This window comes from Palaemon carinicauda, chromosome 5, assembly GCF_036898095.1.
Source record: "Palaemon carinicauda isolate YSFRI2023 chromosome 5, ASM3689809v2, whole genome shotgun sequence".
Classification (NCBI taxonomy): Eukaryota; Metazoa; Arthropoda; class Malacostraca; order Decapoda; family Palaemonidae; genus Palaemon; species Palaemon carinicauda.
Genome location: NC_090729.1, coordinates 98,857,513 through 98,873,407, shown reverse-complemented (window position 1 = coordinate 98,873,407; position 15,895 = coordinate 98,857,513). Strand labels below are relative to the sequence as shown.

Below are 15,895 nucleotides of genomic sequence, written 5' to 3'. Positions count from 1 at the left end.
TCCAGGAGGTCGTCGACGGTTCCCTAGGCTTCTTCGGTCGACTCTTTCTTGTAAAGAAGGCGTCTGGAGGCTGGAGACCAGTCATCGACCTCTCAGCCCTGAACAGGTTTGTCAAACAAACCCCGTTCAGCATGGAGATGGCGGACACGGACAGACTTGCGGTGAGACCACAAGACTTCATGTGTACACTGGACCTGAAGGACGCGTACTTCCAGATCCCAATCCATCCGTCTTCAAGGAAGTTCTTAAGATTCAGCAAAGACAACAAGATCTACCAGTTTAAGGTTCTGTGTTTCGGTCTCTCCACAGCACCTCAGGTATTCACCAGAGTGTTCACCCTGATTTCTTCATGGGCACACAGGATCGGCATCCGTTTCCTTCATTATCTGGACGACTGGCTGATCCTGGCAGACTCGGAGTCAACCCTTCTTTGACACCGAGACTAGCTTCTGGGACTTTGCCAAGATCTAGGGATCATGGTAAATCTCGAGAAGTCTTCTCTGCTTCCAACTCAGCGACTGGTATATCTAGGCATGATCTTGGACACCAATCTCCACAAAGCCTTCCCATCAGACGACAGGATAGCAAGACTGAGGAGGGTCGCAGATCCTTTCCTTAGACGAGAAGAACTCCCAGCCCAATCGTGGTTATGTCTCCTCGGTCACCTTTCTTCACTGCCCCGTCTAGTTCCAAATGGTCACCTCAGCATGAGATCCCTACAATGGCGACTAAAGTCCCGGTGGAATCAAGGACACGATTACCTGGACGTCTTGGTCCCTGTGGGTCCTGCGGAACGGACGGACCTTCAGTGGTGGGTGACGGACGAAAACCTACGAAAGGGAGTGGATCTTCTCGTCCTCCCCCCGGATTTGATGCGGTTCTTGGACGCCTCATAAAAAGGGTGGGAGCCCCATGCTCTGAACCACAGGACCTCAGGCCTGTGGTCAGAATCAGGAAAGTGCCTCCACGTAAATCTGCTAGAAATGAAGGCCGTATTTCTGGCACTTCAACAGTTCCAACAGTACCTGGCGGGTCACTTCGTAGTGGTGATGAGCAACAACACTACCGTAGTGGCTTACATCAACAAGCAGGGAGGTACCTTTTCAGAGCAGCTATCCCATCTTGCAGTAGAGATACTGAGATGGACCGAAGTCCACTCGATTCCACTATCAGCTATCTTCATTCCAGGCAAGAGGAATGTGCTCGCCGACAGTCTGAGCAGGGCATCTCGGATAGTGAGTACCGAGTGGTCTTTGGATCGTCTAGTAACCAACAAAATCCTGACTTTGTGGGGTTCCCCGACAGTGGATCTGTTCACGACAGCTTTGAATTTCAAGCTTCCGCTGTACTGCTCCCCAGTCCCGGACCCCAAGGCACTCTGGCAAGATGCCTTCCAACAACGGTGGGACAACATCAACGTTTACGCCTTTCCCCTGTTCTGTCTGATGAGGAGGGTACTCAACAAGACCAGAATATCGGTCAACCTTTCGATGACCTTGTTAGCTCCGCTGTGGCATCACGCAGAGTGGTTCCCGGACCTTCTGCAGCTCCTGACGGAACTCCCGAGAGAACTTCCTCCTCGACACGAGCTACTCAGACAACCACATGCCAACATCTTCCACAAAGCCGTAGCATCGCTGCGGCTTCACGGCTGGAGACTATTCAGCGTCTCCTCACAGAGAGAGGCTTTTCGCAACAAGTTGCTGAAAGGATGTCTCGACACCTGCGAAAGTCATCCGCAGGGGTCTACCAGGCAAAGTATTAAGTCTTCTGTGGTTGGTGTCGTGGAAGGGGTATCTCTCCACTCGATGCCACTATATCAGCAATAGCGGAGTTTCTCGTGTATTTGCGGGAAGAAATGCGCCTTTCAGTGTTGGCAGTGAAAGGCTATCGCTCAGCCTTAAGTCTTGCCTTCAGGCTCAAAGGAATGGACATTTCCTCTTCGCTGGAACTTTCTCTACTCATACGAAGTTATGAACTTACCTGCCCTCAGTCGGAAGTGAGACCACCTCCATGGAATGTGGTTCGAGTCCTCAGGTCTCTTAAGAGACCGCCTTTCGAACCATTACGCCAGGCTTCTGATCGCCACCTCACTTGGAAGACGGTGTTCCTACTTGCTTCGGCCTCGGCTAAGCGAGTCAGCGAACTTCATGGTCTCTTGTATGACATCGCCTATTCAAGGGGATGGGGGGAGGTAACGTTCAGATTTGTCCCTGAATTTATTGCTAAGACTCAAAATCCAGGATTGCCAGACCCTAGGTTCAACTCTTTCTGGATTTCGAGTCTCCGTTCTGTATAAGATGACCCAAACCATCTCCTACTGTGCCCAGTAAGGAGTCTGAGGCTTTATCTTAAGAGAACAGCTGCAATTTGTCCTCGGGTGCAAGCATTGTTCGTGAGCACGGGAAGGACGAAGAGGAAGGTTACTAAGAATACAATCTCAGTGTGGATTCGCAGGGTTATCCATCATTCCCTGAATCCCGACCCTCCTCCGTCATGTCACCCTAGAGCACATGATGTCAGAGGCATTGCTACGTCCCTGGCATTCAAGAAGAATTACTCAGTGATGCAGGTTTTACAAGCAGGGGTTTGGAAGCGTCAAACGATCTTCACAGCCCACTACCTGCAAGATGTGACCCACAGGAGGCTCGATACGTGTTCTACCGACCCTGTGGTGGCTGCACAACAGCTGGTTTAAACCTCAGACTCCTTAATGGACAAGTAGCAGAAGGTTGAGGGCATTGTTACCCGGTTTTAGTCTGCATGAATGAAAAGGTATGCCTGGCCCTTATTCTTTTCTTCATTCTCCCGTCTCTTGGGGAAAGCAGCATCCTGGGTTCTCTGCACAGCTGACCTCAAACCACTGCAGGTAAACCATGTTTCCTTGTATTCCTAGTATTAAGATAATACTGTCACGTCCCCATACCCTTACGAGGTGGTATTGGGAATGTCCTATCCTAGAATTCCATCTAAAGAATTTCAGGTCAACTTCCTAGGACGAGTCACACGTCATTCCTTCACACACAAGCTTACGTAGGCCGCGGTCCCTGCAGAGCAAGGCACTTGCGAGGTGCAGGACTCCTTATCTTGAGCAGTGACACACTCAAATACTGAGTCCCCGGGCAAAAAGCCAAAAGCCAGTAACGGCTGGGACTTACCACCCTACCTAAGGGTTAAGTCACCCATATTAAATAGCGTGGTTTGTATTTTGGTTACGGAACAAATGACAAATTCGTAGATAATTTGTAATTTTCCTAACTATACATACCTTAGCTATTCAATCAAACTTGCCCGCCAGCCCTGTTCCCCGGGAAGTCTTACCTGTAAGCAAAGTGAGCTAATCACAGGTGTGTAAGGGGGGGAGGGGTAGCTAGCTACCCCTCCCTATCCCCCTCGCTAACTAGCGAGGGGATAGTAAACCCTCGTTAAAATTCTAATGGCTCGTCATTTCAGCTACGCCGAAAGTAATACCCATATTAAATAGCTAAGGTTTGAATGGTTAGGAAAAATACAATTGTTGCGTAACCGAAATACAAACCACGCTATTTACATTGGGTTTACCTTTTAGCGTAGCTGAAATGGCGAGCCATTAGAATTTAACGAGGGTGTATTACCCCCCCCCCGCCAGTTAGCAGGGGGGTAGGGGAGTGGTAGCTAGCTACCCCTCCCCCCCCCCCCCTCACACACCGGTGAATTGCTTCACTTTCACTTTTGGCTCGGACATGGACAGACGTCTCTGTCTTTGTCCTCGCTTGGCAGCCATTGTTTGTTTTGTCTTTACTTAATCACTTACTTTTCTTTTACTCAATATATATGTAAACATTTTCTCGTGTTTATGTATATGTTTGAGTATAGAAATCAGTAAGTTTCCTTTTCAGAGTTTGTGCTTGTGTGTGTAGTGTACGATATCTCCGTGGAACCCTCGGCAGTTAGGCCACCATGGTGTAATTTCATGGGTCGCGATTGAGTTTGACTTCGGTCTTTCTCTCTCTCTCTCTTGAGGTCGTCTTTTACTACGTTACTTACTACGCCTTTGTAGCTTCCTTCCTGTGTTGGGGGGGTTGCTAAGTCGTACGTTTTGTCTCAATTAGTTTATGAATCTAATTGTATTTGTTGATTTTTCAGCTTTGTAGAATGATTCCTTTCGGGGTTTTCGTTCTTTCTTTAGTGTTCATTCATTTTTAAATTACATAATTACATAGTTACATAATTATAATTGTTATAATTCTGTGTTGGTTACAGCTCTCCTTCCGTGAGTGTAAGTGGTTGTGAGGGCACGTGCCTGTTGTGTAATTCTTGTTTTCCTTTACCTCGGGATTCCTCTTCGGAGCCCTCCCGGGGGAATGAATGTTAACTAATGATTTTGTTTTATTTTTTTACAGTTACCGATCTAGTTCGTTTCTGTAATGTGACGACGGAGTGAGCTGTCTTGTTGAGGCCTGGGGATTCGGCTGTTGCTGCCTCCCCTATAGATCTTCGTCAGGGGCGTGTCTCCTTCTTCTGGAAGTACTCCCGTGACGATTGACAGCTCTCCAATTCATTTTAGAACACTCAGGAGGCTCGCCTCTTTAGTTGGGTAACTTTCCTTCCGAGGGAAGTTTTTCATGTCCAGGCTTGAGTTTTTCCTCTTTTGGGGGGCTCTTCTCTTGCCTTTTTTTCGTGCGACTATGCTCTTGATGCTGAGCGGTCGCACCTGCAGTTACGCTCAAGGGGCTGGGCAACTGCACGAGCCCCTCTTCGGAGGATTGCTCCTTTTAGGTCACTGGCTGACCCGTCTCTTCTACGAAGTGTTTCTCTTTTGTTCGCGAGAGAGTACACTCATAGAGACTCCTCTTCGGAGGACTCTTCTGCTTTTGTTGCTGTTGGCCTCCTTCGCTGTAAGGCTCACCGTCCGCTACGTCGTAAGGGCCTCCCATCTCCCTATAAGGGTGTTAAGAGGTGCCTTTTTGAATCTCCGTATGCAGTCTACAACTCTTCTTCTTGATCTTCCGCCCCTGGTGCAGATGGACAGCAGTCTGACCTCGTCTTCCGACGGGCAACGGTCTTCCCGACGGACAACGGTCTTCCGACGGACATCAGTCTCCCGACGGACAGACAACGGTCTTCCGACGGACATCAGTCTCCCGACGGACAACGATCCCTTCGGGGCAAAGGGTTGCCTCCCACGGGGGTTCTTCCCTTGCGTGTCAGGGTTCCCCTGCGCGCCCTTCTGCTGTGTTCTCTCCTGCTCAGTGTTAGCGCACAGGCGCTCTCCTGGTACGATCTCCGGTAGCTGAGTCTTGCCGTAGATCTTCCTCCTGCTCGCCAGCGCTCACCTTTACTTCTGTCCTTCTGTGCGCCGGCTTTCTTCAATCGCCAGCGCACATCTGCGCGCCCTTTTCTGCCACGAACCAATGGGGGCCAACGGTTTTTTCTGACCGTCTAGGATCTCCTGATTAACAGCTTGCTTCAGCACTCACCTTCCTGATGCACATGCGCGCTAACCATCACTAGTCTCTCTCTCGTTGGCAATTGCCTACGCGCCCGTGCGATTCTTCACCTGCGCGCTAGCGTTTTGTTACCGCACCACTGCTCGCCAACGCGCCGTCACTTGCCGACGCGCCGTCACTTGCCAACGCGCCTTCACTTGCCTACGGGCTATCGCTCGCCAGAACGCGCCATCGCTCGTCAACTTGCCATCGCCCGCCTACGCGTCATCGGTCTCCTGACCGCCTGCGCGTCCACACGCCCACGTGCCCGCGTGCCTACGCTCATGCGCGACCGCGCACATGCTCTCCAATGTTCGCCCGCGCGAACCAACGGTATTCCATCGCGAGGACGGACGGTGTTTCATCGCGTGAACGTCGTCTTGATTCCTGCGGCCCTCTTAATGAGAGAATGCCTTGATGAAGTCACTGAGCTTCAGCACGGCATTCTATTGGTGACGGGCAAGAGGGTTCTCGAACTTGGGGAAATTGCTCCCCCAGTTCGAATCTAAATTTCTCTCTTAATTATCTTTTTCTTCCTCTTTATATTGCTTCAACCTTCTCCTAATATTATAAACTTTCCTCCATTTTGCTGTCCCAACCTTATGAGTAAAATTTCCCATATGTATATGTGTATATATTTACATATATGTGTGTTTATTATTTTTTTTTTCTCAGTCTTTTTATGGCATGGATGTTTCTACATCCGTTATTGCCACTTGGGCGGATGTTTCTACATCCGGTATTGCTGCCTGCTTTGATGAATGGGAAAGGTGTCGTGGTTGGGAGGTGTTTGTGCTCAAAGCTATATAGCAACACTGTTGGCTAAATGTAAAGCAAAAATGGGAATGTTATTCAGACACTTTAAAACAAGAAAAGCTGAACACATGATTATGCTTTACAAAACTTATGTGCGTAGTACACTCGAGTACTGCAATGTGATATGGTACCCACACTACCAAAAGGATATTGCGCAAATAGAGAGTGTACAAAGGTCCTATATTGCTAGAATAGAAGAAGTTAAGGATCTTGATTAATGGGAAAGACTGCAATTTTTAAAACTATACAGTCTAGAAAGGAGAAGAGAATGCTACATGATAATACAAGCATGAAAGCAAATAGAAGGAATTGCTGAAAACATCATGGAGCTTAAAGTATCAGAAAGAGCAAGCAGAGGTAGATTAATAGTGCCAAAAAGCATTCCAGGTAAACTGAGAAAGGCGCACTGGACATTAATCCACTACGCACCAGCATCGATAATGCAGCGACTATTTAATGTGCTGCCAGCTCATCTAAGAAACATATCAGGAGTGAGCGTAGATGCGTTTAAAAATCAGCTCGATAAATACCTAAGATGCATCCCAGACCATCCAAGACTGGAAGATGCAAAATACACCGGAAGATGTATTAGCAACTCTCTGGTGGATATACGAGGTGCCTCACACTGAGGGACCTGGGGGAACCCAAACAAAAAATAAGGCAATAAGGTAAGGTGAGAGTATTGGATGATCTCAGCCATCCCGAAGATGGTTTGGACCTTTTTGGCGGGACTATTCTCAGGTGTTGGGTCTTCGGAATCCAGGGGGATCCAACGCTTGGGGTAGGACTCTCGGCTTTTGGCCGGAAGCCCGTCATTACAGATATGGGGAGGATGATTCCATAGTTTCTTGGTCTCGGTCCTAACAGGCGGGTTCAGCTTACACCTGTGCCTCTATATCTGTTTTGATGCTATCCTTCGGGTAGGGTATGGAGTGGACCATCTGGGAAGTATACTCTCACTGTGCCGGTAGTGAAGAGTGTAAATTTCCTTCTCAACATGTGATGCCTTAATGTTCTCAAGCAGGTAAATCAAACTTCAAAAAATCACTCTTCTCTCTTCTTTTTTATGATGGATTCTTGTGAGAATGACCCCACCTCCCCTGGATATGCTGACTCGCCCCCGGCACTGTTGACGACCTCTGGCAATTCATTTAAAGAAAACTCCGTTGACGACGTAGGAACTAAAAAGGACTATTCTTTAAATACTCGGAAAAAGGGTAATTTGGGCAACACAGGAAAACTGAATGTCCTGAACATTACCCAAATCCCATTAGAAGCTAATTATGATGTGCTACATAAAATATTTGAGTGTTACGGATTAATAAAAGAAATTAGAATGAAACTTCAAGATGATAATTGGGAATCTTGGTTATCATTTAACTGTCATGAGGAAGCATTTAATGCAAGCCGTAATATTGTTGATATTAAAGTAGGTAATATGAGTGTTAAGGGTGCTCTGTGTGATGGGGCACCTAAAGATCTGGATGTCTACAGACCAGCAGAATGGGCTGATAAAGATATAGAGGCAGATATGCCATCCCAAAGAAAGCCAAAACCACCAATGTGGCTTCTTGCTCAATCTGTAGGAGGTACGGAAAATTATTTCAAGATCTGCAAATTTCTTCAGAGGAAGGTAGGTACGATCGCACCAGGAGATATATCTCGACTTGGTAAGAAAAGTTACTTGATAAAGGCCAAGTCATACACACAGTCTGTTATACTGTCCAATTTGAAGACAGTAAATGATGATATAAAATTGGACATCAAACCCCATCTAAACTTTAGCTATGGAAGGGGAGTGGTTTTTAATAGGGATCTGTATGAATTTACTGAAGAGGAGATATTGGCCATGTGTCCTCTATCAGTGTGGAAAGTATATAAAGTACCTGGAACATCGATGATCGTTCTTACTTTCCAGGATGCCGATGTACCTTTCCACATAGACATAGAAAACGAAAGGATCAGAGTTCAACCTTTTAAGCAAAAGCCACTGCAATGTTATAATTGCTTTAAATTTGGACATCCTTCCAAAGTTTGCAATAGTGAAAGAATTTGTAATACTTGCTCCGATATTTACCATGGGGAATGTACATTTGAGGCAAGGTGCTTAAACTGCAACTCTAATCATAAATCTAATGATAGGAGCTGCCAGTTTTATAAGTTAGAAGAGGCTGCCCTCAATAAATCAATTATTGAACATGTAAGCGTGGGGCATGCCAAGAGATTATTAAATAAATCTAGTACTTATGCAAAGACATTAAAAACAGGAGAAAAAGTTCCTCGGGAATCATCTCACCCACCTACTACTGTAGGTAGTTCTCGAAAAAGGAATTCACCATCTATTGATAAAGTGCTGCATAAGACAAGAACATCTCCTCCTAAAGATTTATCATTGAGTATCAACCAAAAGACATTGCCCACAACTATCAAACCTTTGTCCCCCATTACAAAGGATAGTACTAACCTCTTCCAGGCCATATCCTTGCCTGATTTAATGAAGATTCCACCTGACACCAAGTTATCAGGTGTACCTGTAGTGGGGAAGGTACAAAAACCTGGTAACTCACAACCTACTAATCGTAAAAGAGAGAGACCTCCATCTCTCTCACCTCCTTCCATAAGAAATACTAGAATTATGACATCAAATAAATATGATGTTTTGTCTGTTGATGTTGTCGATCAACCAGAAGATAATTTAAATAAATCACAAATTCAAGTTGAGGTCCACCATCCCCCTCAACAAATAGATAAAAAAGATACAAAGAAAAACACCAACGTAAAACCCAACATAACAAGACCATCTCTGAAGAAACCTACTGGTAATAATGTTAGATTAAAAACTGCTAATGGGAAGACCTCATCCAAGATGTCTTCCCGAAATAATCCATAGTTTTCTCCTCAATTTTGCAATGGAATTGTCAGGATTTGAGGGTCAAATATGAAGAACTTAAGCTCTTAATTCACGAGCATTCCCCCATAATTGTATGTCTCCAGGAGAGCAAGCTTGATGCTAATACCCCTTATCCTCGCGAATATATTAGTTATAGGACACCTTATGATCACGGAGTAGGGAGCCATGGCGGAAGTCTCATGTACATTCGTCGAGATGTTCCCCAAATACCTATATCTATACGTACAACCCTGCAGGCAGTTGTTGTACAAATTGATATAGGGAGAAAATATACAATATGCTCTCTGTACTTACCTCCAAATGATAATATTTTATATGATGATTTAGCAGAGGTCATTCAACAACTCCCTCAACATTTTCTCTTACTGGAAGATATGAATGGTAGACATCCTTTATGGGGTGATGTTTTGGCCAACACAAGGGGCAATATTATCTCATCAATTGTGGAGAATGAGGATGTGGGACTCCTTAATATAGGAGAGCCCACACACTTTCATGTTCAGACAGGTACTTTGTCATGCATTGACCTTTCAATTGCAAGCTCTAACTGCCTTCTTGATTTTGATTGGAGGACATTAGATGATTGGCATACTAGTGATCATGCACCAATCATTATAAACACCAACAAGGGTCCGCCTTTGCAAAGATCACCACGTTGGAATCTAGACAAGGTAGACTGGGTTAAATTTTCCGAGCTAAGTGAAATCGAAGGGAGAGCAGAACAGTTTGAAAGTGTTGATGATGCCATAGACCTACTGAATGGAACTCTTCATACAGCAGGAGTCAATTCAATTCCCAAAACAACAGGGGTATTCAAACGACGACCAGTCCCGTGGTGGTCTTCTGAACTAACTGCACCCCACAGAGCCACAAGAAGATCTCTAACACGATTGCGTAGACGCAGAACTGATGAGAATTTAACTATGTACAAGAAATGTAGAGCACAGTTCCGTCGTGCCATGAAAGAAGCAAGGTGCCAGTCATGGATGTCTTTTGTTTCCTCCATTAACAGTAGAACACCACCATCTTCTGTGTGGAGGAAAGTAAAAAAGATAGCTGGCAAATTCACCCCCAACCCACCACCAGTGTTGAAGGTGAATGGCCAGTATGTAACTGAAGCAAATGAAGTTAGCAATGCCCTGGCTAATCATTTTTCAAATGTATCCAGCAAGTGTGAAGGAGCCCCTGGTCACCAGTATAGGAGCACTGAAAAAAAGAAAATTTTAAATTTTGCAACAAGAAGGGAAGAGTCGTATAATTCTCCTTTCACTGAAAGAGAATTTGATTCCGCACTTCCTCATTGCAACGATACAGCCCCTGGACCCAATGGAATTCCATATGCAATGATTAAACATGTACATTTTAATACAAAGCTATTTATTTTAAGCATTATTAATAGAATATGGCATGATCATAGTTACCCAAGTGTTTGGGAACTAGCCATTATTTTAGCCTTTTTAAAACCCGGTAAAGACAAGTTTTTAGCAGCAAACTATCGTCCTATTGCATTGACATCTTGTTTATGTAAAATCATGGAGAAGATGGTCAATGCAAGGCTCATATGGTACCTTGAAAAGAAAGGTATTTTATCGCCGATTCAATGTGGATTCCGAAAAATGCACTCAACGACTGATGTGTTGATACCACATGGAGATATGGTATTCTTAAAACCATTCATGAATTGGGATTGAGAGGAGAGCTGCCACTATTTATTCAGGCATTTCTTTCACGTAGAGTTTTTCAAGTGAGAGTGGGGGAAACTCTATCAGAGAGTAAGTGCCAGGAAGAAGGAGTTCCTCAGGGTAGTGTGCTGAGTGTAACCCTTTTTGCACTAGCAATTAATGGGATATCCTCAGCCATTCCTCAGGATGTTCTCTCAACATTATTTGTGGATGATCTCTCAATATCATTTGCTGGCACTAGAATGGCAATGGTTGAGAGAAAAATCCAACTCTCTATTGATAAAATTATCCAGTGGGCTGACATGAATGGATTTAAGTTCTCGACAAGTAAAACTACCATTGTCCATTTTTGTCGTATCCGGGGAGTACATCCAGACCCGGATATATACATCAAAAGTCAACGGATACCATGTGTACCGGAAACCAAATTTTTAGGTTTGATATTTGACTGTAGACTTACATGGGTTTCTCACCTAAAAGCGCTAAAAGCTAAATGTGTTGAAGCTCTGAATATCTTAAAAGTATTGTCCCATACATCATGGGGGGCAGACCGCAATACTATTTTAAAATTATACAAGGCCTTGATTTTTTCCAAAATTAGTTATGGTTGTGAGGTATATTCTTCAGCCACCCCAAGCCGGTTAAAAATATTAGACTCGATACATCATGCAGGTATTAGATTGTCTACTGGAGCTTTTAAAACCTCGCCTATCCCAAGTCTCCTTGTTGATGCTGGAGAGTTACCTCTAGACCTTTACCGAATGTCTTCCATTATTCGGTATTGGTTTAGATTGCAAAGACTCCCTAACTCTCTAGGGAATGAGAAGGCAGATTCACTGGCTAAGAAGGCTGCATCCGAGTTGCTGCCAAGAAGGTATCCCATTCCCTGTAATGATTTCTTACCCGACATCAAGAAATTGGTTTGCAATAAATGGCAACAGCAATGGGATAGTCAAGATAGCAATAAAATGAGGGAAGTAACAAATGACATATATCCTTGGAGGTATAATATGATGCCCCGAAAATGGGAGACGTCTCTTTGTCGTCTCCGTATTGGTCACACTCGGTTGACACACGAGTTTCTGCTGAAGGGCCAACACCAACCGTATTGTGACGACTGTTTAGTACCTCTAACAGTAAGGCATTTGTTGACCGAATGCCCCAATTATAACAACTTGCGGAATAGATATTTGTTTGAGGCTCGAGGTGAGGGTGGCAGGTTCATCCTTGCCAAGATTCTTGGAAATGATGTGTCCTACCATGCAAGTGGCATTTTTAGATTTCTTTCAGAAGCAGGTCTTCTGAAAAATATTTAACTTTTATGACATTCAATTTTTATGATTTTAATTGAATACTCTAATTTTTTATTTTATTTTATTTTTTATTTTTGTATACATAAATTAAATGTTACTGGCGTCAATGACCTTAAATGTCAGGATGCCTGAAAACTTTAAATCATTAATTCATTGATTCCTGCGGTATCCATTGCTCGCGTACCGGTCATCGCTCGCCGACCACCAGCTCTCGCCCTTCCTACCACGCTCGCCCTCCTTCTGCGCTCCTTCGCGCACTTTCGTTTGCGTTTCTGCCTGCCCGCGCATGGGTGCTTCCACGTTCGTCCACGCGCAAACCATTGATTTACCATCGCGCGAGCACCAGGGCGATTGCGACCGCGATTCCCGTTGGGGTTTCGCAGCATGGCCAGCCTGGCGAGTCTTCTGGAGCGTATTTCCAGAACACGGCCTCACCCCAAAAACGCAGAGTATGGCACATGCAAGAGCAGGAGGAATCTTCAGGGAGGTCTGAGCATCATTCTTTTTTCCAGAAACTGGGTTAGCCCTTCCCCGTCATTCCCTGGAAGGGTTTTGCCAGGGAGCTTTACATTCGAGATTTCTCCATCGGCCAAGGGGTGACTAGTTTACCCCTTCCTCTTCTCCATCTCGTGAAAGGGGCTTACCAGGTCCTTTCCCTCATCGGTTGCGACCCGAGGTTTTGTTCAAGGAAGCTACAGGAAGATCATGGGTACTTTCCTCCTCTTGGGCTCAAGCACCTTGGCGTTTCGTTGCCAAGTTTTAAACTTGCGGGCAAGCTCGATGTTGGACCATCTGGACGCAATGACCGAGGGCTTCCTTTCAGGTGTCTCATCCGTGGATGTCGACAACCTCAGACAAGCTCTTCCCAAGGACAGAGACATAGACAGCGGTTGTGCGGAGGAAGTCGACTTCTGTTTTCACTCCTCCAAGGCGCTTTCTTCCAGACCCTGTAGGGCTCCAGCGCCTCTTTCTTTCAGCCTCGTCGGCCTAAGTTATCGGACCGGCTACGACAACTGAGACAAGGTGTCCAATAGCAGTCCCCTCCTGTCAGGAACAGGTAGCACGGGAGGCTCTCCCGGGGGGGCATAATTCTAGAGGGAGCGGCAGAGTTCACGAACTCTAGGATTGGCAACCCCCCCCTTGCAGGTTTCATGCTGGGAGGATGCTTAAGGTTACTCATCCGGATAACAGCTTCCCGATGCCGATTCTGCATGATCTCCGTGATCAGCCAAGGATATCGCGCCTGTCGTCTCTGTCAGCTAATTCAGTGTCACTGAACCTCTATGCCATAGGGTCGGCAAGAGTTTGCCCGTTTGGGCAGAATGATCCATACTTTAGGAGAAGGTCCTCCATAGGATCGTCCACGGCTTCACCCCCCGGCTTCTTCAGTCGATCCTTTCTCGTAGGAAAGTATCTGAGACGGGAATTCCTTAGTCGACCTCTCAGCTCTGATCAAGTTTGTCGAACAAACTTCGTCCAGCGTGGAACAGCAGAATCTATCAGATTGGTAACGAGGCGACAGGACTCCTTAGGCACTGGATCGGAAGGACTGGTACTTTCTGTTTCCATTCCATCCATCTTCCAGGAAGCTTGTGGAATTCAGCCTAGACTACAGGTATTTCTGCTTAAGATGCAGTGTGGCGATCCTGCCGTCGCATCGCAGGTTTTTCCCCAGAGAACTCTCCCTGCTTTTCTCATGGCCACTCAGGAGCAGGCTTCCGCCTCCTTCGTCTTTTGGAGGTCTGGTCAACTCCGGTAGGCTCGGGTTCGACCTTCTTCAACGCCGGGACAAGCTTCCGGATCCTTACCATGAGTGGGGGTTCATGGTAATTTGCTAGGAGCCTTCTCTTCTTCTGCTTCAACATCTGGAGTATCTAGCCACGATATTGAGTCAACGGCCTTACCACGTTGGAAACCCCGCTTCTCGTCCGTCCAGCGAGGTTAAGCGACGTCGGGTCTGGTCGGTACTTGGATGGGTGACCGCCTGGGGACGCCAGATTCTGTTGCCGCCTCCTCCGAGCCTTCCCTTCAGTTGACTGTGGCAAGGCTGAGGAGAGTCGCAGTACCTGTTTTCAGTCAGGCAGAGCTTTCAGCCCTACCTTGGAACGTTTCCTAGGTCTCTTTCCTCATTGACCCGTCTAAAGTTCCGAATGGTCGCCTCAGGATAAGTTCCCTGTGGGGCGGCCCAAGTTCCGGTGGTTTCAAAGCAACGATTAACCGGACTTTCTGGCCCCTATGGGACCAGCGGAACGATTAGACCTGCAATGGGTGTTGACCTATGGAACCTCTTGATGGGAGTGGATATTCTCGTCCTTTCCCCACATTTTTGATGCTGTTCTCGGACTCGTCAAAGAAGGGGGGGGGTCATGTTCCGGTCCAGGCCTATGGTCAGGACCTGAAGGATACCTCTCAATCATTCAGGTAGGCTTAGGGGCCGTAGTCTGGCCCCTCTACAGATCCTTCAGCTCCTGCCGAGTCGCTCCGTACGCGACGACTTCATGGTACTGGCGTGTTCTAACCAGCAAGGGATGCATTTTCATACCTTCGCATCTTGCAGTAGAGATACTGAGATGATTTGAGATCCTCTCAATACCACCATCGGCTCGCTCTTTCCGGGCAGAGGAATGTTCTCTCCGACTATCTGAGCAGAGCCTCGTAGAGAGAGTGTACCTGGGGGTCTTTGGCCTTGAGTAACCAGCAAGTCCTGGCTTGGGGGACCTGATCGCGACAGCTTGGAACCTCAAACTTCCGCTGTTCTTCCCCCCAGTCTCAGACCCCGAGACTCTTTGGCAAGATGCATTCCGGTGATGGTGGGACAACATCGACGCCTGCGTCTTTCCTCCTTTGTTGTCTGTTGAGAATGGGTGTCAACAAGACCAGGTTGTCTGTCAACCTTTCAATGGCCCTGAGAGCTCCACTGGGACTATACGCAGAACGGTTTCCGGACCCTCTGCTTCCCCTGACTGAACTCCCGGGAGAGTTTCTCCCACGGCACAGGCTACTCAAACAACCACACTACAACATCTTTCACGAGCCGGGGCGTCGCTTCGGCTTCATGCCTGGAGACACTACGGCTCCTCCTCGAGAAGAGACAACCCGCTACAGTTGCGGGGCGGAGGTCGCGTCATCTGCGATAGTCATCCGCAGTGGTCTTCTGTGGTTGGTGTCGTGAGAGATATACCTCTTCCCTTGAGGCCTCTTCTCCAGCAATAACAAACTTATTGCTTTTCGGCGGGAGGAAACTCCTTTCTGCTCTCGGTAATGAAGCCTGTCGCTCAGCCTTTACCTGACCTTCAGGCTGAAAGGAATAACTTTTTCCTTCCCGCTGGACCTTTCCTCGCTCATGCGAAGCTGCGAATGTCCCTGGCCTAGTCGGAGTGAGACCAACATGGAGCATGGTTCGGACTTTTTAGTCCCTTAAGAGATCTTCTCAAGACCCTTTACGTCAGGCCTCTGATCGTATTCCGTCTTGGGGCTCCTGCTCACTCTGGCCGCGGCCAGTGTGTAAGCAATCTTCTTGGTCTCGTACGACTCCGCCCTTTCTAAGGAATGGGGGAAGGCAACATTCAGGTTCGCTCCTGAGTTGTTGGCTAGACTCAGAATCTTGGGGTCCCGGCCCTTCGGTCCAATTCCTTCAAGATTTCGAGTCACCATTCTGTATCTGATGACCCAAAACCTTCTCCTCCTTGCCAGTAAAGGAATCGA

The 15,895-nt window shown here is 46.8% G+C and overlaps 1 pseudogene; it reads left to right on the top strand.

The window, feature by feature from the left end:
* Positions 1-14,080: 14,080 nt before the first annotated feature.
* Positions 14,081-14,199, top strand: LOC137641736 (5S ribosomal RNA; annotated as a pseudogene).
* The last annotated feature ends 1,696 nt before the right edge of the window (positions 14,200-15,895 follow it).